Below are 20,551 nucleotides of genomic sequence, written 5' to 3'. Positions count from 1 at the left end.
ACATGCGAGACACCTAACTCTGGTAAACGAACAATGAGTGGTGGAAAGGGAGGTGGGCGGGCAGTCGGGGTGATTGCTTGACGGGCACTGATGGGGGCACTTGATGGGATGAGCACTGGGTGTTATGCTTATGTTGGCAAGTCAAACTCCAATAAAAAAATACAAAGAAAAAAAGCACTAACATTTTTATTCCTCTATCCACCATATTTCATGAATATGATGTTATACTTTATATCCTATTATTTTGTGAATTCCTTGATTTTTACCTGATTTTACTGCTTTTGTGCTTCCTATTTTTCTTACTCCTGTTCACAATCTTTCCTTTTCACTCAAAGAATCTCCTTTAACATTGCTTTTAAGGCTGGTTTAGTGGTGATGAATTCCTTTAATATTTTTTTGTCTGGCATACTCTATCTCTCTCTCTATTCTGAATGATAATTTTGCTGGATAGAGTATTCTTGGTTGCGGTTTTTTTTTTTTCCTTTCAGCACTTGGAATATATCATGCCAGTCTTTTTGAAAAATGCCAGTCTTTTCTGAAAAATCAGCTCCTAGACTTATGGGTTTCCCATGTATTCAGCTTTTTTTTTTTTTTTTTTTTTTTTTTTTTGCTCTTTTAAAAATCTCTTGTTGTTACTACCTTTGCCATTTTAATTATTATGTGTTTTATATGGGTTGATTTTGGGGGAGCTCTCTGTGATCTTTGGATCTAAATTTCTGTTTCCTTCCCTAGATTAGGGAAGTTTTCACCTATTATTCTTCAAATAAATTTTCTGTTCCCTTTCCTCTATCTTCTTATGGAATCCCTATAATGTGAATGTTATTATGTTAGATGGTGTTGCTGAGTTCCTTTAACTTATTCTCATTTTTTGTAATTCTTTCTTATTTCCTCTGTTCAATTTGATGGCTTTCCATTACTTTGTCTTCTCAGCACAGGTCCCTATGCCTGGTGTACTTGTTGTAGGGTCTGCTCTGCTTCCTTCTCCATGCCTGTGGTGTCCCTCCCTCCTGTGGTTAATCTTGTGGTTAATATTGTGGGTCAGTTAGGGTTCAACTGCATCTCCTTCTTACCCTTTTCAATATTGCTTCTTCTTTATGATTAGCTGTGGAGAGCCTGTTCTGAGAGTCTTTGGGTTATTTTCTGGGTTATTTACACTGATGTGGGTATCATCTAAGTGTATCCATGGGACAAAGTGAGCTTGAGATCCTCCCACTTGGTCATCGATCCTGGAAGTTAATTTTTCTTTTTTGAAAATTAATTTACTTAAAATATTTTTCTGATATTTAGGAAGGCATATATTTTAATCCTAATGGTTATCTTTTGACTAGTAACTTTTGTACCATTCTCTGTCTCTCTTTTCTTTTTATTATTTAATTTGGTGAGTTTAAATGATATGCTTTGACTTCTACCTATTTCCTAGGCAATGATAAAAAACATTCTGTTTCCCCATTTCTCTTGTATCTGTTTTTTTTTAAGCTTTGTTATTTCTGCTGTGTTAGAGCATTTAACATTTGCAAACTTTTTTGTTTCATTACCCCACCTTTGTTAACTCTTAAAATTACTTTTGCTAAAGTTCCCAATTACCTTGGATAGAAACTTACTTAATATCCTATACATATTGCCTGATAGTTGATGGAGAGCTTGGTTGGATATAAGATCCCTGGGTCATACTTTCTATTTTAGTTTCTTGAAAGTACTGTTGTGCTATTGCTGTTTGTTGCTATCTGAAAGTCTGTTGTCAACCCCAAAATTTCCCCGTCTTATTAGTCTTTCGGATTGGAAGAGAGAACTCTTCTTTATTTTAAAAGTCTTATAGTTCTATTCTGAAATGTCTCAGAGTCAATTGACACTTTTTCCCCAGGTACGTGATTTTTCCCTGGCCTTTCAGGATGTAGACATAAGATTTCTCTTCTGTCAGGGAATTTTCTTGAATTATATTTTAAAATATTAGTTTCATTTCAGTTTGCTTTTTTTCTTTGAGTATTCAAATTAGGTAAATATTTGGACATACTATCAATCCTCTAATTAGAAATATTAGTATCTTTTAACCAATCACCAATTATATTAATTCTAAATGCACTTCCACTTTGGAAGATCATATATCAACTGATACATTCTTCCCACCAACTTTATGAAATAGGTTATGTTATTACTTCATTTTATTGATACCAATGTATCTCATTTATTCATAAGATTTTGTTAAGTGAAGCCAGAAAAATGTTATTTTTGGTGGCAACTCTGGGAAAATATTGATCTTAGATTAGTACAGAAAATTGTTTTAAAAACAATACAAAATAATTGTATTATAAAGTTGGAATACAGAAAATATAAAATGTATTTGTTTTCACATTTCTGGAACTCAGTCTAAGCTATAGGGTATTCAGACTAATTTTAAAAATAAATTGTCTGTTAAAAGTTGTTCAGTGTTGAGTGACTGTACAAAAAGCCAGATGTCACATTTGTATTGGGCACTAACCTCAAAGGAGACATTAGTTCACTTTGTATCTTAATACTACAGGTCTTTGGCTGTTTCCAAGCAACACACAATGTTTGGAAAATAGGTGTTGAATTTAGACAGTCATTCACATGTTTTGTCTACGTACTGTCAAACACCCAGATGCCTGTAAGCAAAAATATATCTCAAGGAATTATGTTTTTATCTGTATATTTGGCATCATGTACACTTAACTTGGCTGCCTCTCAAAAAAGCATGCCTTCTTTCAGAGTTTTATACTCTACATTTTTGTCACCTTACAGCAGCAGTTAATAAGACATGTCAGTCACTCCCCTGTTCTGGAGTTACAATGAGCTGGAAGTGACACTGATCAGATGTAATATAAGATTCCCAGACATTTCAAGAGGCCAATGATAGCTAATACAATTCAATTTTTATTTCTGTCCTGTCATGGGGCTATGTATTTTTTTTTAAAGAAAAGCCTTAAAGAATATTCTTCACCCTACTTTGTAAAGAAAATCAAAATAGGTAGATGCATCTTTTCCCATAAAAGTTACGGTCATGTTAGTAAATGAAATGATAACTAGCTCTACTGTACTTAGATAGAATTAATTTAACCAATTTTAAAGATAGTATTATTTTCTAACTGTGGTGTTAGAAGAGGGAAATCGGTGTAGCCACCATTTGTTATTTTCTTCAAATTTATTTCAATTTTTTTGAAAATTATCAATGCATGTAGATCCCTGTGGGCATTATATTCTTGTTGGTGCTACTTGCATACCAAGGAGTCTCAATGTGGTGGGGTATAAACACAAAATACTTTTTATCTAATACATGTATCCCAAATGTGTAAAATTAAACCTATAAACTCACCTCTCCCACTGGGAACGTGGCTCTTTAATACCACCTTGGCCATATTCCACACCTTACCAGATATTGGAATTGTCATTGTCAGATATTGGAATACTCATTCCAGTAGGCATGATTAAATCCTCTGGTTTCTCTCTCTCTCTCATTTTTTCTTCTAATTTTGAAGCCCCCTTCCCTCCTCCAGGGCAGACCAGAACAGTGGGTAATTTACTTCCTTTTTTGTTCCCTTAGGGAAGTGGAAAAGGGAGAGAAAAATGTTTAAAGAGATGCCCACAGGGGGCAGGTCTCACCCTTCAATTTGGTTGGTGGTAACTGTGCTGAAATTCATTATCTGTGGATATAGTTGGGTTGTGTGATGAACCAACATGTCCCCATAGTGATATGCAATTCCCTGCAATTCTTCTGGCCTTGCAGACTTTCAATAGCTTTGTTCTGATTTCATAGGGACAGCATGCTGAATTCTCTGATGTACCAGGTGGTCTTGGTAAGGCTATAGTTGCAAAATGTCTGCTTTTCTGAGGCCAACTTTTAAAACTCCAGACACTTCAGGATCCATTCCATATCTCTTTGGAACTAAGAAGTGAGTGGCTGGCAGTTCTCTACCACCTTAATCTCAATTTTCTTTTCCATTGCTACAGTAGCCTAGAGGAAATTTCCCAAGTCTACAGTAAGCAGACATCCAAAGAGAGAACAGAATACTGGTTGTCCTTTTTTGTAAAAGCCTTCAGTTTTTACAATTGACTCCCTGAAGCCCTCCTCCCTCAGCAAAAGGGAGGGGAACCTCCTCTGAAGGAAGAGCGAGAATAGCACCTCTTCAGCAATAATGTGGTCCCTAATTTGTATCTCCCTTCCTGTAGACCGAGGATGGCAGGAGGAGGTTATATGAGAGGGTGGTTGGCAGTGGAACCTATTCTCTGACCATCTCAGTAAGTACAGTGAGAAAATGACTGGCCTAGGCAACAGTCTGAACTTAGAATGTGGGATCTTAGCAGTAATTCCATAGCAACGCCAGCACAAATTCCTGTTACATTAGTTAGCTTTATAGGGGCTACTTGTTATGGATCTGGGTTGCTCAAGCCCATGCATGCACATATAAGGAATGTGCTTAGGTGGTCCAGCGCATCAGGTGTACTGCATCAAATCCTGTTTAGCACAAGGTGGTGCATAATGATTCATGATTTAGCAACAGTTTATTTTCACTATGTACTCTTACATTGATGGAAAAACGACAAAAACTGTTATGATTAATAATAGCACTATTCTCCCCATCAGTTCTAAGTGATTACACAGAAACTGAGGTACAAATAAACACATACTTCTGCAGAGAGGTACAATCATTTTCCTGAACTTTTAACTTTGTTTTACTTTCAGCATATACATAATCCTTGTAAAAGTATTGTGTTTGCAGAGCTGAAATTCTGTCCTCTGAAGGGCCAGTGTGTCATTCTGCGGCTGGCAGTTTGGAAAAACTTTCATAGCCTCAGGTTTGTTCTCTGCTTCCATGACTTGGATAGACTTGGCATTAAGATTGTTGGAATTCCAGAGTTCTGCACTTCCTCAGCTGTGTAGGGAAAGCTGACAAGGCGTCAGACATCAGAAAATAATTTGTCAAGTGACAGAATGTTTTCTTCTATCCTCACTATCTAATTCACCATCTGTCTATGCCAATGATATGTGTGAATTGACCCAGTCAGAAAATAAAAGTTTGCATATAGATTATTAATTTTTTTAAAACCACTTTTATTTACAAGTGTAGGAACCAAATTGTTTGAAGGTAACTTTTGCTTACTAAAAAGCTTAGTCTCTCAAAATTTCAGGCTTTGTCATGTTTTGTTTTGCTTTTTAGTAAACTTTTTATTTTAGAATATATTTATAGAAAATATCTAGAAAAAAATGTGAAGGAGAACTCTCAAATATACCCCATAACCGGTTTCCCCTATTATTAACATTTTACATTGTATGGTATATTTGTTACAGTTAATTAACCAATATTGAGACCTGACTTTTAACTAAAGTCCATATGTTAATTAGACTTCCTTAGTTTTTGCCTAGTGACCCTTTTCTCTTCCAGGATGTCACATTACATTTAGTCATTATGTTTCCTTAGGCTCCTCTTGGTTGTGACAGTTTCTGAGACTTTCTTTGTTTTTCATGATACTGAGAATTTTAAGGAGTACTGGTGGGTTATTTTGTAGAATGTCCCTCTGTTGGATTTGTCTGATGTTTTTCTCTTGATTAGAATGGAATTATGTGTTTTAGGGAAGAAGACTACTGAGGTAAAATGCCATTTGTATCATATACATCAAGAATAATACCATCAGTGTGACTTATTGCTGTCAATGTTAATCTTGATCAATTGGCTGAGGTAGCAGGTCTCTCCACTGTAAAGTTATTCTATTCTCCCAACCCCTCTTTCATTACTCTTTCATTCATAGTTTTGTAAGTCACTAGGCACAGTCTACACTTAAAGAATGGAGAGTTATGCTTTACCACCTTGAGGGCAGAGATCCATAGAAATTATTTGGAATTCTGCACAGGAGATTCATTTATTCTCCCCCTTTAAAAAATTCAGTCATTTATTTATATCAATATGAATATATGGATACTTACTTTTTCCTTTAGGTTATGATCCAACACTATCTCGTGTATTTGTTGTTCAAATTGTTCCAGCTTTGGCCATTAAGAGCCCTTTCAGGTGACTCCCATGTCAATTCTGTAGGCAAGATTAAAATGCTGGAGTGACCATTTTATTTGAAGAATTTGAAACACAGTGAGAAGCAAGGGGAAGAAGAAGGAGCACTTTAATGCACTTAGGGAAGAGTGCCTGTGGGTGGAAAGACATACCACCTGAATCTAGTGTGCAGGTGTTCATGTGTCCTGTCTGTCTTAATACCTTATCAGCCTTCCCCACTGGGGGTATAGTCATTAGGACCACACATAGGGCTCATGCAAGAGGCTTATGGACAAAAGGTACTGAGGTGCAATGACACACACTTGCTCTAGCAGAGAGACATGGTGATAAGTACTCCTGGCCACAGCTGTGGCTCTCCTATTAGCTCAATGGACAGCCACATGTTCTTCATGTTTCTTTGGTAGAGGACACATGAATTGAAAGGTGTTACAACTAGGTGTCTGACTTAAGATGTTCTGAACATTGAGCCTTTCCATCCTTTCCTATCTATATCACATGATCTACTTAACTGTTTAATATATATCTTGGGTTACGGATGTATTTACTATCTATACTTAACTCATATCATGAGTTCATTTATCTATCTAATTTTTTGTCCCTTCTATAGTAGAATTAAACATTTTCCTAAATACAAAATTACATAGACATTTTACGTATTACATAGACAAAGAAAATATGGGTAGATTAGAAGACATAATTGCAACCAAGGCCCCCTTTCAGGAAGTGGGATCTCAAGTGATATTGAATAGATAGATTGATCAAGAAGTTGAAAATACTGAAAATATCAGATGTGCTTCCAAAGGAGGATATGGTATTTGATTCAACGGCCATATGGGGGTCAATTTACTCTGAAGAGCTAAAGGTTTGTCCAGGAGAATCTCCTATTTTTCTTTAAAAAAAAATTTTGCAAAAGACATTCCTCCAAGGAGCCCTGTAGATGGATGGAGCTGAGTACTGTCAGGAGGATTGCTGGCTTCCTGTTGCTAAGGAATCTGAGCATTTTTCCATCTCTCTCTCTTTTTTTAAATTTATTTGAGAAAGAGAGAGAGCGCATGTGCACACACACTAGTGGTGAGGGCGGGGGGGCAGAGGGACAAGCAATGCACTGAGTGCAGAGCCCCACCTGGGGCTTGATCCCAGCACCCTAATATTAGAGGCTTAACTGACTGAGCCACCCAGGCACTCCTCCATCTTTCTTCTAAGAGAAATAATCTGACAAAGGCACAACCATCTCTATACTAAAGATGTTCTTGTCAATTGTTACAAACCCACTTAGCATCTTCTTGATATTCCTGATATAAAAAAAAAAAAAACCCACCAAATTCTTGTATGGTCAAAGTTACATGGAACCTTATTAAGAATTTGTCAGGTCTGTGCCATGGTACAAATGGGGCAAGCAGAGCCAACTTCATGGAGGAAGTCATGTTAGAACCATGCCCTGAAAAATTTGATAGAATTTTAAAAAACAGAGAAGATGGAGAATAGCATGCTCGAAAAGGAAGTAGACTAAGCACAAGAGGAAGTCTGCTACATGAAACAGTATGGCTTTAACAAAAGCTCCTGTAATGAAGGGAATAGAGTCCAGGCTAGAAGCTCAGCCCATAATGCTCAGTAAGACCAGAGGTTCATATATAATTTTCTAGGAATTTTTTATTACCCAGACTTTATAACAGTACAAAATTACCCTGTTACTCATGGGTGTAAGGGGAGCATGCGCATATTGCCATTTAAGGTGTGATTCAAACACCCTTGAGGGAAGAGAAACTCTAGAGTTGGATGTGGGTGAGCAATGCTGCGAACCCAGAACAAAAGGTGTCAAGATTTTCTGATTGTCAGGGGCAGTTCTGGAAGCATCATCCATTCTGCCAAATCACCTATTCCTCACAACAATCCCTATCTTATGTATATAATATTAATGTCTCTATTTTATAGATAGTGAAACTGACACCTGGAGAGGATGACTTATCTGCTAACGGTCAAAAAGCCAGTAGGTCATGGAATTCCTTTGGATTTAAGACACACATCCTTGGGACGCCTGGGTGGCTCAATGGTTGAGTGTCTGCCTTCGGTTCAGCGTATGATCCCGGAATCTTGGGATCGGTTCTCGCATTGGGCTTCCCATAGGCAACCTGCTTCTTTCTCTGCCTCTCTCTGTGTCTCTCTTGTGGATAAATAAATAAATAAAATATTTTTTTAAAAAAGAAGATGCACATCCTTAACTACGATTATATTCTTGCAGTCTAATTTTAAACTTTTATCAAAATATTCTAGAAATGTTCACAGTATGAACACTAGGAATGCCCTAAATTGCAAATGGCACCTAAAGCCTAGTAGCTACCAACTAAATGTTGAGTAAATGAGTGACTGGACTGATGAATAAATGAGTGAATGAGTGCAAGATGCTCCAACTGAAAAGGAAAATCCTCTTGGCTCTGAAAGGCTGAGAGCATTAGAGGACATAGGAGAGAAAAGGAAAAAGAAAAATCTTTATTTCACATTCCGAGGAAGCTACAGAGAAAGTATAATTGTTTTATTTATTATACATAGAGACACACAGAAAGAGAGAGGCAGAGACAGAGGCAGAGGGAGAAGCAGGCACCATGCAGGGAGCCTGACGCGGGACTCAATCCCGGGACTCCAGGATCCCACCCTGGGCTGCAGGGGGCGCTAAACCATAGCGCCACCGGGGCTGCCCTGGTTTAAAATACTGTATAAAATCTAATGGAAGGGGATCCCTGAGTGGCGCAGCGGTTTGGCGCCTGCCTTTGGCCCAGGGCGCGATCCTGGAGACCTAGGATCGAATCCCACATCTGGCTCCCAGTGCATGGAGCCTGCTTCTCCCTCTGCCTGTGTCTCTGCCTCTCTCTCTCTGTGACTATGATAAATAAATAAATAAGTAAAAAAAAAAATTAAAAAAAAAAATCTAATGGAAGATCAGCAACATAGGCTTGTTGATTTTTTTTGGTTTCTGGCATAAAATTAATGCAAACATGTGTGGTCAGAAGCCAGAATCAGCTACAGAGGCTTTATGATCATTATTTTAGATTTTTCTTTTCCAGATTTAGGTTTTTCCTGGATGTCTATTTCTGGTAGTCTACAGAGTTAGAATTTTTTTTTTTTTTTGTACAGCTTTCTGGGGAAATCTTTTTTTTTTTTTAATTGGTGTTCAATTTACTAACATACAGAATAGCCCCCAGTGCCCGTCACCCATTCACTCCCACCCCCCGCCCTCCTCCCCTTCTACTACCCCTAGTTCCTTTCCCAGAGTTAGCAGTCTTTACGTTCTGTCTCCCTTTCTGATATTTCCCACACATTTCTTCTCCCTTCCCTTATATTCCCTTTCACTATTATTTATATTCCCCAAATGAATGAGAAAATATAATGTTTGTTCTTCTCCGACTGACTTACTTCACTCAGCATAATACCCTCCAGTTCCATCCACGTTGAAGCAAATGGTGGGTATTTGTCATTTCTAATAGCTGAGTAATATTCCATTGTATACATAAACCACATCTTCTTTATCCATTCATCTTTCGTTGGACACCGAGGCTCCTTCCACAGTTTGGCTATCGTGGACATTGCTGCTAGAAACATCGGGGTGCAGGTGTCCCGGCGTTTCATTGCATTTGTATCTTTGGGGTAAATCCCCAACAGTGCAATTGCTGGGTCGTAGGGCTGGTCTATTTTTAACTCTTTGAGGAACCTCCACACAGTTTTCCAGAGTGGCTGCACCAGTTCACATTCCCACCAACAGTGTAAGAGGGTTCCCTTTTCTCCGCATCCTCTCCAACATTTGTTGTTTCCTGCCTTGTTAATTTGCCCCATTCTCACTGGTGTGAGGTGGTATCTCATTGTGGTTTTGATTTGTATTTCCCTGATGGCAAGTGATGCAGAGCATTTTCTCATATGCATGTTGGCCATGTCTATGTCTTCCTCTGTGAGATTTCTCTTCATGTCTTTTGCCCATTTCATGATTGGATTGTTTGTTTCTTTGCTGTTGAGTTTAATAAGTTCTTTATAGATCTTGGAAACTAGCCCTTTATCTGATAGGTCATTTGCAAATATCTTCTCCCATTCTGTAGGTTGTCTTTTAGTTTTGTTGACTGTATCCTTTGCTGTGCAAAAGCTTCTTATCTTGATGAAGTCCCAATAGTTCATTTTTGCTTTTGTTTCTTTTGCCTTCGTGGATGTATCTTGCAAGAAGTTACTATGGCCGAGTTCAAAAAGGGTGTTGCCTGTGTTCTTCTCTAGGATTTTGATGGAATCTTGTCTCACATTTAGATCTTTCATCCATTTTGAGTTTATCTTTGCGTATGGTGCAAGAGAGTGGTCTAGTTTTATTCTTCTGCATGTGGATGTCCAATTTTCCCAGCACCATTTATTGAAGAGACTGTCTTTCTTCCAATGGATAGTCTTTCCTCCTTTATCGAATATTAGTTGACCATAAAGTTCAGGGTCCACTTCTGGATTCTCTATTCTGTTCCACTGATCTATGTGTCTGTTTTTGTGCCAGTACCACACTGTCTTGATGACCACAGCTTTGTAGTACAACCTGAAATCTGGCATTGTGATGCCCCCAGCTCTGGTTTTCTTTTTTAAAATTCCCCTGGCTATTCGGGGTCTTTTCTGATTCCACACAAATCTTAAAATAATTTGTTCTAACTCTCTGAAGAAAGTCCATGGTATTTTGATAGGGATTGCATAAAACGTGTATATTGCCCTGGGTAACATTGACATTTTCACAATATTAATTCTGCCAATCCATGAGCATGGAATATTTTTCCATCTCTTTGTGTCTTCCTCAATTTCTTTCAGAAGTGTTCTATAGTTTTGAGGGTATAGATCCTTTACATCTTTGGTTAGGTTTATTCCTAGGTATCTTATGCTTTTTGGTGCAATTGTAAATGGGATTGACTCCTTAATTTCTCTTTCTTCATTCTCATTGTTAGTGTATAGAAATGCCACTGATTTCTGGGCATTGATTTTGTATCCTGCCACACTACCGAATTGCTGTATGAGTTCTAGCAATCTTGGGGTGGAGACTTTTGGGTTTTCTATGTAGAGTATCATGTCATCTGCGAAGAGGGAGAGTTTGACTTCTTCTTTGCCAATTTGAATGCCTTTAATGTCTTTTTGTTGTCTGATTGCTGAGGCTAGGACTTCCAGTACTATGTTGAACAGCAGTGGTGAGAGTGGACATCCCTGTCTTGTTCCTGATCTTAGGGGAAAGGCTCCCAGTGCTTCCCCATTGAGAATGATATTTGCTGTGGGCTTTTCATAGATGGCTCTTAAGATGTCGAGGAATGTTCCCTCTATCCCTACACTCTGAAGAGTTTTGATCAGGAATGGATGCTGTATTTTGTCAAATGCTTTCTCTGCATCTAATGAGAGGATCATATGGTTCTTGGTTTTTCTCTTGCTGATATGATGAATCACATTGATTGTTTTACGGGTGTTGAACCAGCCTTGTGTCCCAGGGATAAATCCTACTTGGTCATGGTGAATAATTTTCATAATGTACTCTTGGATCCTATTGGCCAGTATCTTGTTGAGAATTTTTGTATCCATGTTCATCAGGGATATTGGTCTGTAATTCTCCTTTTTGGTGGGGTCTTTGTCTGGTTTTGGAATTAAGGTGATGCTGGCCTCATAGAACGAATTTGGAAGTACTCCATCTCTTTCTATCTTTCCAAACAGCTTTAGGAGAATAGGTATGGTTTCTTCTTTAAACATTTTATAGAATTCTCCTGGGAAGCCATCTGGCCCTGGACTCTTGTTTCTTGGGAGGTTTTTGATGACTGCTTCAATTTCCTCCCTGGTTATTGGCCTGTTAAGGTTTTCTATTTCTTCCTGTTCCAGTTTTGGTAGTTTGTGGCTTTCCAGGAATGCGTCCATTTCTTCTAGATTGCCTAAGTTATTGGCGTATAGCTGTTCATAATATGTTTTTAAAATCGTTTGTATTTCTTTGGTGTTGGTAGTGATCTCTCCTTTCTCATTCATGATTTTATTAATTTGAGTCTTCTCTCTCTTCTTTTTAATAAGGCTGGCTAATGGTTTATCTATCTTATTAATTCTTTCAAAGAACCAACTCCTGGTTCTGTTGATCTGTTCCATGGTTCTTCTGGTCTCGATTTCGTTGAGTTCTGCTCGAATCTTTATTAACTCTCTTCTTCTCTTGGGTGTAGGATCTATTTGCTGTTTTTTCTCTAGCTCCTTTATGTGTAAGGTTAGCTTTTGTGTTGAGTTCTTTCCAGTTTTTGAATGGATGCTTGTATTGCGATGTATTTCCCCCTTAGGACTGCTTTTGCTGCATCCCAAAGATTTTGGATGGTTGTATCTTCATTCTCATTAGTTTCCATGAATCTTTTTAATTCTTCCTTAATTTCCTGGTTGACCCTTTCATCTTTTAGCAGGATGGTCCTTAACCTCCACGTGTTTGAGGTCCTTCCAAACTTCTTGTTGTGATTTAGTTCTAATTTCAAGGCATTATGGTCTGAGAATATGCAGGGGACAATCCCAATCTTTTGGTATCGGTTCAGACCCGATTTGTGACCCAACATGTGGTCTATTCTGGAGAAAGTTCCATGTGCACTTGAGAAGAATGTGTATTCAGTTGAGTTTGGATGTAAAGTTCTGTAGATATCTGTGAAATCCATCTGGTCCAGTGTATCATTTAAAGCTCTCGTTTCTTTGGAGATGTTGTGCTTAGAAGACCTATCGAGTATAGAAAGAGCTAGATTGAAGTCACCAAGTATAAGTGTATTATTATCTAAGTATGTCTTCACTTTGGTTAATAATTGATTTATATATTTGGCAGTTCCCACATTCGGGGCATATATATTGAGTATTGTTACGTCCTCTTGTTGAATAGATCCTTTAAGTATGATATAGTGTCCCTCTTCATCTCTCACTACAGTCTTTGGGGTAAATTTTAGTTTATCTGATATAAGGATGGCTACCCCTGCTTTCTTTTGAGGACCATTCGAATGGTAAATGGTTCTCCAACCTTTTATTTTCAGGCTGTAGGTGTCCTTCTGTCTAAAATGAGTCTCTTGTAGACAGCAAATAGATGGGTCCTGCTTTTTTATCCAGTCTGAAACCCTGCGCCTTTTGATGGGGTCATTAAGCCCGTTCACATTCAGAGTTACTATTGAGAGATATGAATTTAGTGTCATCATGATAACTATTCAGTCCTTGTTTTTGTGGAATGTTCCACTGAACTTCTTCTTAAAGGGGAATTTTAAGAGTCCCCCTTAAAATTTCTTGCAGAGCTGGTTTGGAGGTCACATATTCTTTTAGTTGCTGCCTGTCTTGGAAGCTCTTTATCTCTCCTTCCATTTTGAATGAGAGCCTTGCTGGATAAAGTATTCTTGGTTGCATGTTCTTCTCATTTAGGACCCTGAATATATCCTGCCAGCCCTTTCTGGCCTGCCAGGTCTCTGTGGATAGGTCTGCTGTTACCCTAATACTCCTACCCATAAAAGTCAGGGATTTCTTGTCTCTTGCTGCTTTAAGGATCCTCTCTTTATCTTTGGAATTTGCAAGCTTCACTATTAAATGTCGAGCTGTTGAACGGTTTTTATTGATTTTAGGGGGGGATCTCTCTATTTCCTGGATCTGAATGCCTGTTTCCCTTCCCAGATTAGGAAAGTTTTCAGCTAGAATTTGTTCAAATACATATTCTGGCCCTCTGTCCCTTTCGGCGCCCTCGGGAACACCAATTAAACGTAGGTTTTTCTTCCTCAGGCTGTCGTTTATTTCCCTTAATCTATCTTCATGGTCTTTTAATTGTTTGTCTCTTTTTTCCTCAGTTTCCCTCTTTGCTATCAACTTGTCTTCTATGTCACTCACTCGTTCTTCCACCTCATTAACCCTCGTCGTTAGGACTTCTAGTTTGGATTGCATCTCATTCAATTGATTTTTAATTTCTGCCTGATTAGCTCTAAATTCTGCAGTCATGAAGTCTCTTGAGTCCTTTATGCTTTTTTCTAGAGCCACCAGTAGCCGTATAATAGTGCTTCTGAATTGGCTTTCTGACATTGAATTGTAATCCAGATTTTGTAACTCTGTGGGAGAGAGGACTGTTTCTGATTCTTTCTTTTGAGGTGAGGTTTTCCTTCTAGTCATTTTGCTCAGTGCAGAGTGGCCAAAAGCAAGTTGTACTGGGAAAAGGAGAAAAAGAGAGGAGAGAAAGAAGGAAAGAAAAGAGAGAAAAAAAAGGAAGAAAAAAAACGAAAAAAAAAGAAGAAAAAGAGAAAGAAAAAGAAAGAAAGGAGAAAAAAGGGGGGTGGGGGAAGGAAACAAATCAAAAAGCAAAAAAAAAAAAAAAAAAAAAAAGAACCACGGAGGAGTATCTTCTGATTCTGTGTACTTTAAGTCCCTTGGCTTCCCCTGGAAGTTGTCAGTCAGTCTAGCTGGTCTTCTGGGGGAGGGGCCTGTTGTGCTGATTTTCAGGTGTAGCAGTTGGGGGAGCTGCTGTGCCCCTGCCTGGTGCAGGGCTCGGTGGGGGTTGTTTACCCCGTGAGGCCCCAGGAGCAACAGCCCCAGTGGCGGGGCCAGCTCTGGAAACCTGGATTCAGCCCCCGCAGGAACTCCGGAGCTCTCTGTCTGCAGGGCCTGGAGGCTCCGGGGCGGGGCCGCTGATCTGCTCAGCTGGGGCGGGAGCGTCCTCGCTGTCCTGGGCCCTCCCGGCCTCTGCCTGTCCCGGGGGAGGCCGGATCCTGGGCTGTGTCCCGGCGCCCTGTGCTCTGGGGCCTGCGCTGTTGGATTCGCGCTCCCGCCCCGCAGCCCCCTCCGCGGAGCCGCCCCCGAGCCCCCCCGAGCTGCTCCCGCCCCGCAGCCCCCTCCGCGGAGCCGCCCCCGAGCCCCCCGAGCTGCTCCCGCCCCGCAGCCCCCTCCGCGGAGCCGCCCCCGAGCCCCCCCGAGCTGCTCCCGCCCCGCAGCCCCCTCCGCGGAGCCGCCCCCGAGCCCCCCCCAGCTGCTCCCGCCCCGCAGCCCCCTCCGCGGAGCCGCCCCAGAGCCCCCCCGAGCTGCTCCCGCCCCGCACCGCCGCCCCCGAGCCCCCCGAGCTGCTCCCGTCCCGCAGCCCCCTCCGCGGAGCCGCCCCCGAGCCCCCCCGAGCTGCTCCCGCCCCGCAGCCCCCTCAGCGGAGCCGCCCCCGAGCCCCCCGAGCTGCTCCGGGTCCCCCGTGCGCGCTGCAGCCCTTAGGGAGCTCGGCGCACTCTCCCGGGGCGCAGGTGTCTGTTAGTGTCCCCGGGAGCCCGAGGGCATCCCCACCCTCCTGGGTCCTGCTCCACCTCCCTGCGAGCCCCTTTCCCCCGGGAAGGTCGGTGCAGCTCCTGCTGCTCCGGGACGGGGCTCTCCTGTCCTGGGGACACTCGCCCCGGCCTCAGCCCTGCTCCTCGCGGGGCCCCTCCCCCTTGGAGGCCTTTGTTCCTTTATTTCTTTTTCCCCGTCTTCCTACCTTGATAGAAAAGCGGACTCTTCTCACTGTAGCATTCCAGCTGGTCTCTCTTTAATTCTCAGGCCGAATTCATAGATTTTCAGGATAATTTGAAGGTTTTCTAAAAGGTTTTCTAGGTAATTTGGTGGAGACAGGTGATTTGGGGACCCTACTCTTCCGCCATCTTGCCCCTCCTCCCCTCCAGAGTTGGAATTTATTAATGAAGTTTTCTGTTCTGCAGTCTTGAGCTTTTGAGAACATGTGTTTTGATGATGAGGAAGAGCTAGTTACAAGCCTGTGCCTCAACAGTAGTACTTAGTGACTATTCATGACAGAATTGTTAGTGAGGATGCAACAAGGAAGTTACTCAAATCAGAAGGTTGAAAGCTATCAGGAAAGCGGAGGAGGAGGAAGGGACACAACTGGGAAGGAATGTGTTTTCTTTTTTGTTTGTTTGTTTGTTTGTTTGTTTGTTTTGCAGAACCAACAGTTCCAGCCCAGGGACTGCTAAGTGTTTCAAATAAGAGCCCCTTGCAAGGTATGTCTCACCTGATAACCTGTTGTATGTACCAGTTAGAGCCAGATTGGAGCTAAGCACCTGCACAAAAGCCCCCTTCAATTTTCTAGAACTTACATTTCACTCATTATAATACCAGGATCTCCTCCTATGGGTGGAGTTTTCCGCCATTTTTGGAACACAGATGTATGAACTAGCATGCTGACATGCTAGGCACACACAATTGAATCTAAGTGCCTAAGCAATAGAATATGTGTAAGTTTCTTAATGTATATTCATATTCCCTATCTCCATCCTCATATACACCACTGAATAAAAGTTTTTTTTTTTTGTTTTGTTTTTTGTTTTTTGTTTTTACTAACCCCACAGGAGACAGCACTTTGAGAGCTATCTCACTGTCTCTTTACTTATAACAAGCAATAAGAAATTTGTTGCTTTTAACATTTCTTTGGGGGTATGTTCAATTCAATGCACTCCAAGAAGTGAACCCCTTGAGTTCAGTTATAGAATTACTTTGAAAACACAGTAGATCATATTGATTGTATAAAGACCATTGGGGAAGATAATCACACTTAAATTAGTTCAACTGTCAATTCAGTCATGTGAACTCAGCTCAGAAATGGGGAAAATAGTAGAAAGAGTATCTTTATAATCTTTGCCTTTTGTGTAGCCCTTTTCAGTATTTGGCAAATATTTGTATATCAACTATTCTTTTTCTTGTTCCACTAAATCTATAAACTCATTAGGGTTAATATGAAATTATAATAATCATGTTTTAAAAGTTTTTTGTGTGTTATGATATTCTGACATCATAAAAATCTTGTAGGAACTGCTGGGATAGCCCATCTTGGAGCTAACCATTTCTTAGAGACAACAAAAGACACCCATAGAGTGTGCTTTTCATATGCAAACATCTATCCCCAGTCTATACTCCTGACCACTTCCCAAAGCCAATATTTTATCTAAATCTTTCCAGCTCCAGGTACCAGACTACTGGAGACCACCTCATAGTCCAAAACCTGCCAGAATTATCCAAATGAGACAATCCTAAACTGTTCACTCTGTTCTGTCTTGCCTTTCCTGCAGAAATCCCAATAAAGGATCTGGCCTAGGCTTTCTCCTCCCTCCACTTCTACTCCTGACCAGAACCTGGTGCTGCGCCTGTGGCCCTGTGTGGCATCAGCACACCCCCTTCTGTTGGGAAATGTAGGTAATAAATTCTTCTTTCAATGGCATTGACATCTTCATGGTGACAGTCACTTCCATAAGTTAAAATCACATGGGTACAAATGAGATAGGAATATCAGAGAGGGTGACAGAACGTGAGAGACTCCTAACTCTGGGAAACAAACAAGGGGTAGTAGAAGGGGAGGTAAGTGGGGGGATGGGGTGACTGGGTGATGGGCACTGAGGGGGGGCATTTGATGGGATGAGCACTGGGTATTATACTATGTGTTGGCAAATCAAACTCCAATAAAAAAATATACAAAAAATAAATAAATAAAGGTTTAGTGTCTCCAAAAAAAAAAGATAGTAATGTTTTTAAGAAAGCTGTGGCACGCTAGCACGTAGAGCTTAGTGATTTTGCATAAAACAATAAATACATGCAAAAATGTGTGTGTGTGTGTGTGTATGCTATGAAGCTAAGCTTACCCATATTTTATTTTAAAATTAGGAAGAGGGCAGTCCAGGTGGCTCAGCGGTTTAGCGCCACCTTCAGCCCAGGGCGAGATCCTGGTGACCTGGGATCGAGTCCTACGTCAGGCTCCCTGCATAGAGCCTGCTTCTCCCTCTGCCTGTGTCTCTGCCTCTCTCTCTCTGTGTCTCTCATAAAGAAATAAAATCTTTAAAAAAATAAAATAAAGTTAGGAAGAATTTAGCTATATTGTCAAAGAAGGAGAACAGAAAATACAAATAAATTTGACCTATAAAGTTAGCATTTTTGAATAACACAATAGGAATAGCAGAGATTATTAAAACATAGTTGCACAGACCTTTAATACTTTCCAAGCTACTGTCAAAAGGCAAAAGAAACTAAATGCTATGGGTAAAGGTCAAACCTAGAATAGAAATTAAAGAGAAGTTGTATTTGTGTTTTATTTTAGAAAGTTTTCTCATCAAAGAGCCTCAAACCAATAGGAACTATAGCTTTGATATGAATGTGTGAAACCACCCAACTACAGGAAAAAGGATTACTCGTATTTACTTCCCAGTTGGAAATTTCAGAGGGTGTCTGTTATGAGATTATTTATCATGGAATGCTTTTGTATGAGACTTTTAAATTGGACTAACACCACCCTAAGGCCATGTTTATTCACACAAAGATTACAAATGTTTTGAAATTCACCAGTCACATTATACCTAAAGTCAGGAAACCATGTATCCTGGCATAATTATTAATACATATCCCACCTCACTTTCAAAAAGTGTGCCAATTTGGACAAAAAAATTACAACAAATTGCACATTTACCTATCTCACCTCTCTTATCCTTGGGCAGAACATTTTTAGCACATGATTAGTGGTGTATATGTATTTAAAAATGCTGTTATAAAGTGTTTACCCTAAAAGACACATGATTGGTTCTCTAAATCACCACTTAATGTAAACAGATTTTTAGTTAATTAAAAATTCTGGAATTTTGTGTTTGAAGTTTATATTAACACTGTAAGTTTATGTATCACCAATGGTCACTGAACATTATTACCATCATCAAACCTGTTTTCTTGATTTAGTTGTAGATTGACTTCAGTGCCTTTGAGCTACAATCAGATTTCATTATTTGGAAAATGCGTTGGAGGTATCTGTGAGCCTTTAGACTTCTACAGGAATTCTCCTTTCCAAAAGCAACCACTGAAAGACTTTTGTGCTCTGATATGTACTGAAGGTGAATAAACTAGCTAAGACTTTTCATAAAACATTGTGTCCTCCCACACCTCGTGGATATTGAAAATAACTGATTTTAGGGGCACCTGGGTGGCTCAGTCAGTTAAATATCCCATTCTTGATCTCAGCTCAGGCCTTGATCTCAGGGTTGTGAGTTCAAGCCCCTTGGGGGGCTCCAAGCTTGGTGTGGAGTTTACTTGAAAAAAAAAGGGAAGAACTGATTTTTGTCGTATTCAGAATATGTCTGGTTTTTAGTTTCATATTTGTCTTAAACATTCCATACTTCAACCTCAAAATAACTTTCTAAAATCCATCAGATCATGACACCTTTAGCAGGTCTTAGAATCCAGAATAAACCTGATCTCCCAGGCATGGGACAATCGCCTCAGGTTGTGTCTGTCCTTCCTCAGCCTCCTTTCCTGTTTCTCCATTCCTAGTTCTTTGCACCAGGAAAACTGACCTGGAGCAGTTGCCCAACATGGAAAATTTCAGGCTTCAGGATTTTGAGTCTTTACCATCATCTCTGAAACTCCAAAGTCATATAAGAATTTATTTTTCTGGGAATTATTACACTTAAAATTTTATTTGTTAATTTTCCTAATAAAGTGGAAAAAAATCACTTCGTTTACTCCTTTCCTCTGACTTAGAGACAATTTATTGTTATCCCATTTTCAATGTTGAGTTAAACAATAAAATTTGCTTTGAGCCTGTCCTTTGATGAATGAGCCTATCTCGTTGATACCCAGAAAGAAGACCGTAGATAGTGGCATCATCTTAGTAGAAGTGCACGTTCTCAGGTTTTACTCCAGACCTGCTGAATCCAAACTTTTGGGGGTGAGACCCAGGAATCTGGATTTGAACAAGCTCCCCAGATGATTCTAATATGCTTTAATATTGAAGAAACATCAGTTGGCCTAAAGCTCCAGAAATGTTTCTTAGTGTGGCTTTAGTTTCTATTTATTGGTCATCTACAAAGGTATATCTACAAAGGCATATTGTGTGGTTGGAGGTTTCTTTTTTTTTAATAAATTTATTTTTTATTGGTGTTCAATTTACCAACATACAGAATAACACCCAGTGCTCATCCCGACAAGTGCCCCCCTCAGTGCCCATCACCCATTCACCCCCACCTCCTGCCCTCCTCCCTTTCCACCACCCCTAGTTCGTTTCCCAGAGTTAGGAGTCTTTATGTCTCCCTTTCTGATATTTCCTACTCATTTCTTCTCCCTTCCCTTATATTCCCTTTCACTATTATTTATATTCCCCAAATGAATGAGACCATATAATGTTTGTCCTTCTCCGACTGACTTACTTCACTCAGCAGAATACCCTCCAGTTCCGTCCACACTGAAGCAAATGGTGGGTATTTGTCGTTTCTAATGGCTGAGGAATATTCCATTGTATACATAAACCACATCTTCTTTATCCATTCATCTTTCGATGGACACCGAGGCTCCTTCCACACTTTGGCTATTGTGGACATTGCTGCTAGAAACATCGGGGTGCAGGTGTCCTGGCGTTTCATTGCATCTGAATCTTTGGGGTAAATCCCCAGCAGTGCAATTGCTGGGTCGTAGGGCAGGTCTATTTTTAACTCTTTGAGGAACCTCCACACAGTTTTCCAGAGTGGCTGCACCAGTTCACATTCCCACCAACAGTGTAAGAGGGTTCCCTTTTCTCCACATCCTCT

At 40.2% G+C, this 20,551-nt stretch overlaps 2 long non-coding RNA genes across 6 annotated transcripts in view; one reads left to right on the top strand and one right to left on the bottom strand.

Annotated features, from left to right (window-relative positions):
• LOC140620410 (uncharacterized) overlaps window positions 1-20,551 on the top strand; it is a 123,212-nt gene that overhangs the window by 39,159 nt on the left and 63,502 nt on the right. For 3 of the 5 annotated variants that reach the window (XR_012020197.1, XR_012020198.1, XR_012020196.1), the window contains exons 2-3: window positions 15,941-15,997; window positions 17,063-17,182. This is a non-coding gene — a long non-coding RNA (uncharacterized lncRNA). Of the gene's footprint in view, window positions 1-15,940; window positions 15,998-17,062; window positions 17,183-18,710; window positions 20,467-20,551 lie in introns of those variants that run through there. The other 2 variants (XR_012020200.1, XR_012020199.1) reach the window with 1 other exon arrangement.
• Window positions 4,505-15,643, bottom strand: LOC140620411 (uncharacterized). Its single transcript, XR_012020201.1, has 3 exons — window positions 15,481-15,643; window positions 5,936-6,038; window positions 4,505-4,900 (listed from the first exon to the last, which is right to left on the bottom strand). It is a non-coding gene; the product is annotated as an uncharacterized lncRNA (long non-coding RNA).

This window comes from Canis lupus, chromosome 28 (genome assembly GCF_048164855.1).
Source record: "Canis lupus baileyi chromosome 28, mCanLup2.hap1, whole genome shotgun sequence".
Lineage (NCBI taxonomy): Eukaryota > Metazoa > Chordata > Mammalia > Carnivora > Canidae > Canis > Canis lupus.
This window is presented reverse-complemented; position numbering and strand designations above follow the sequence as displayed.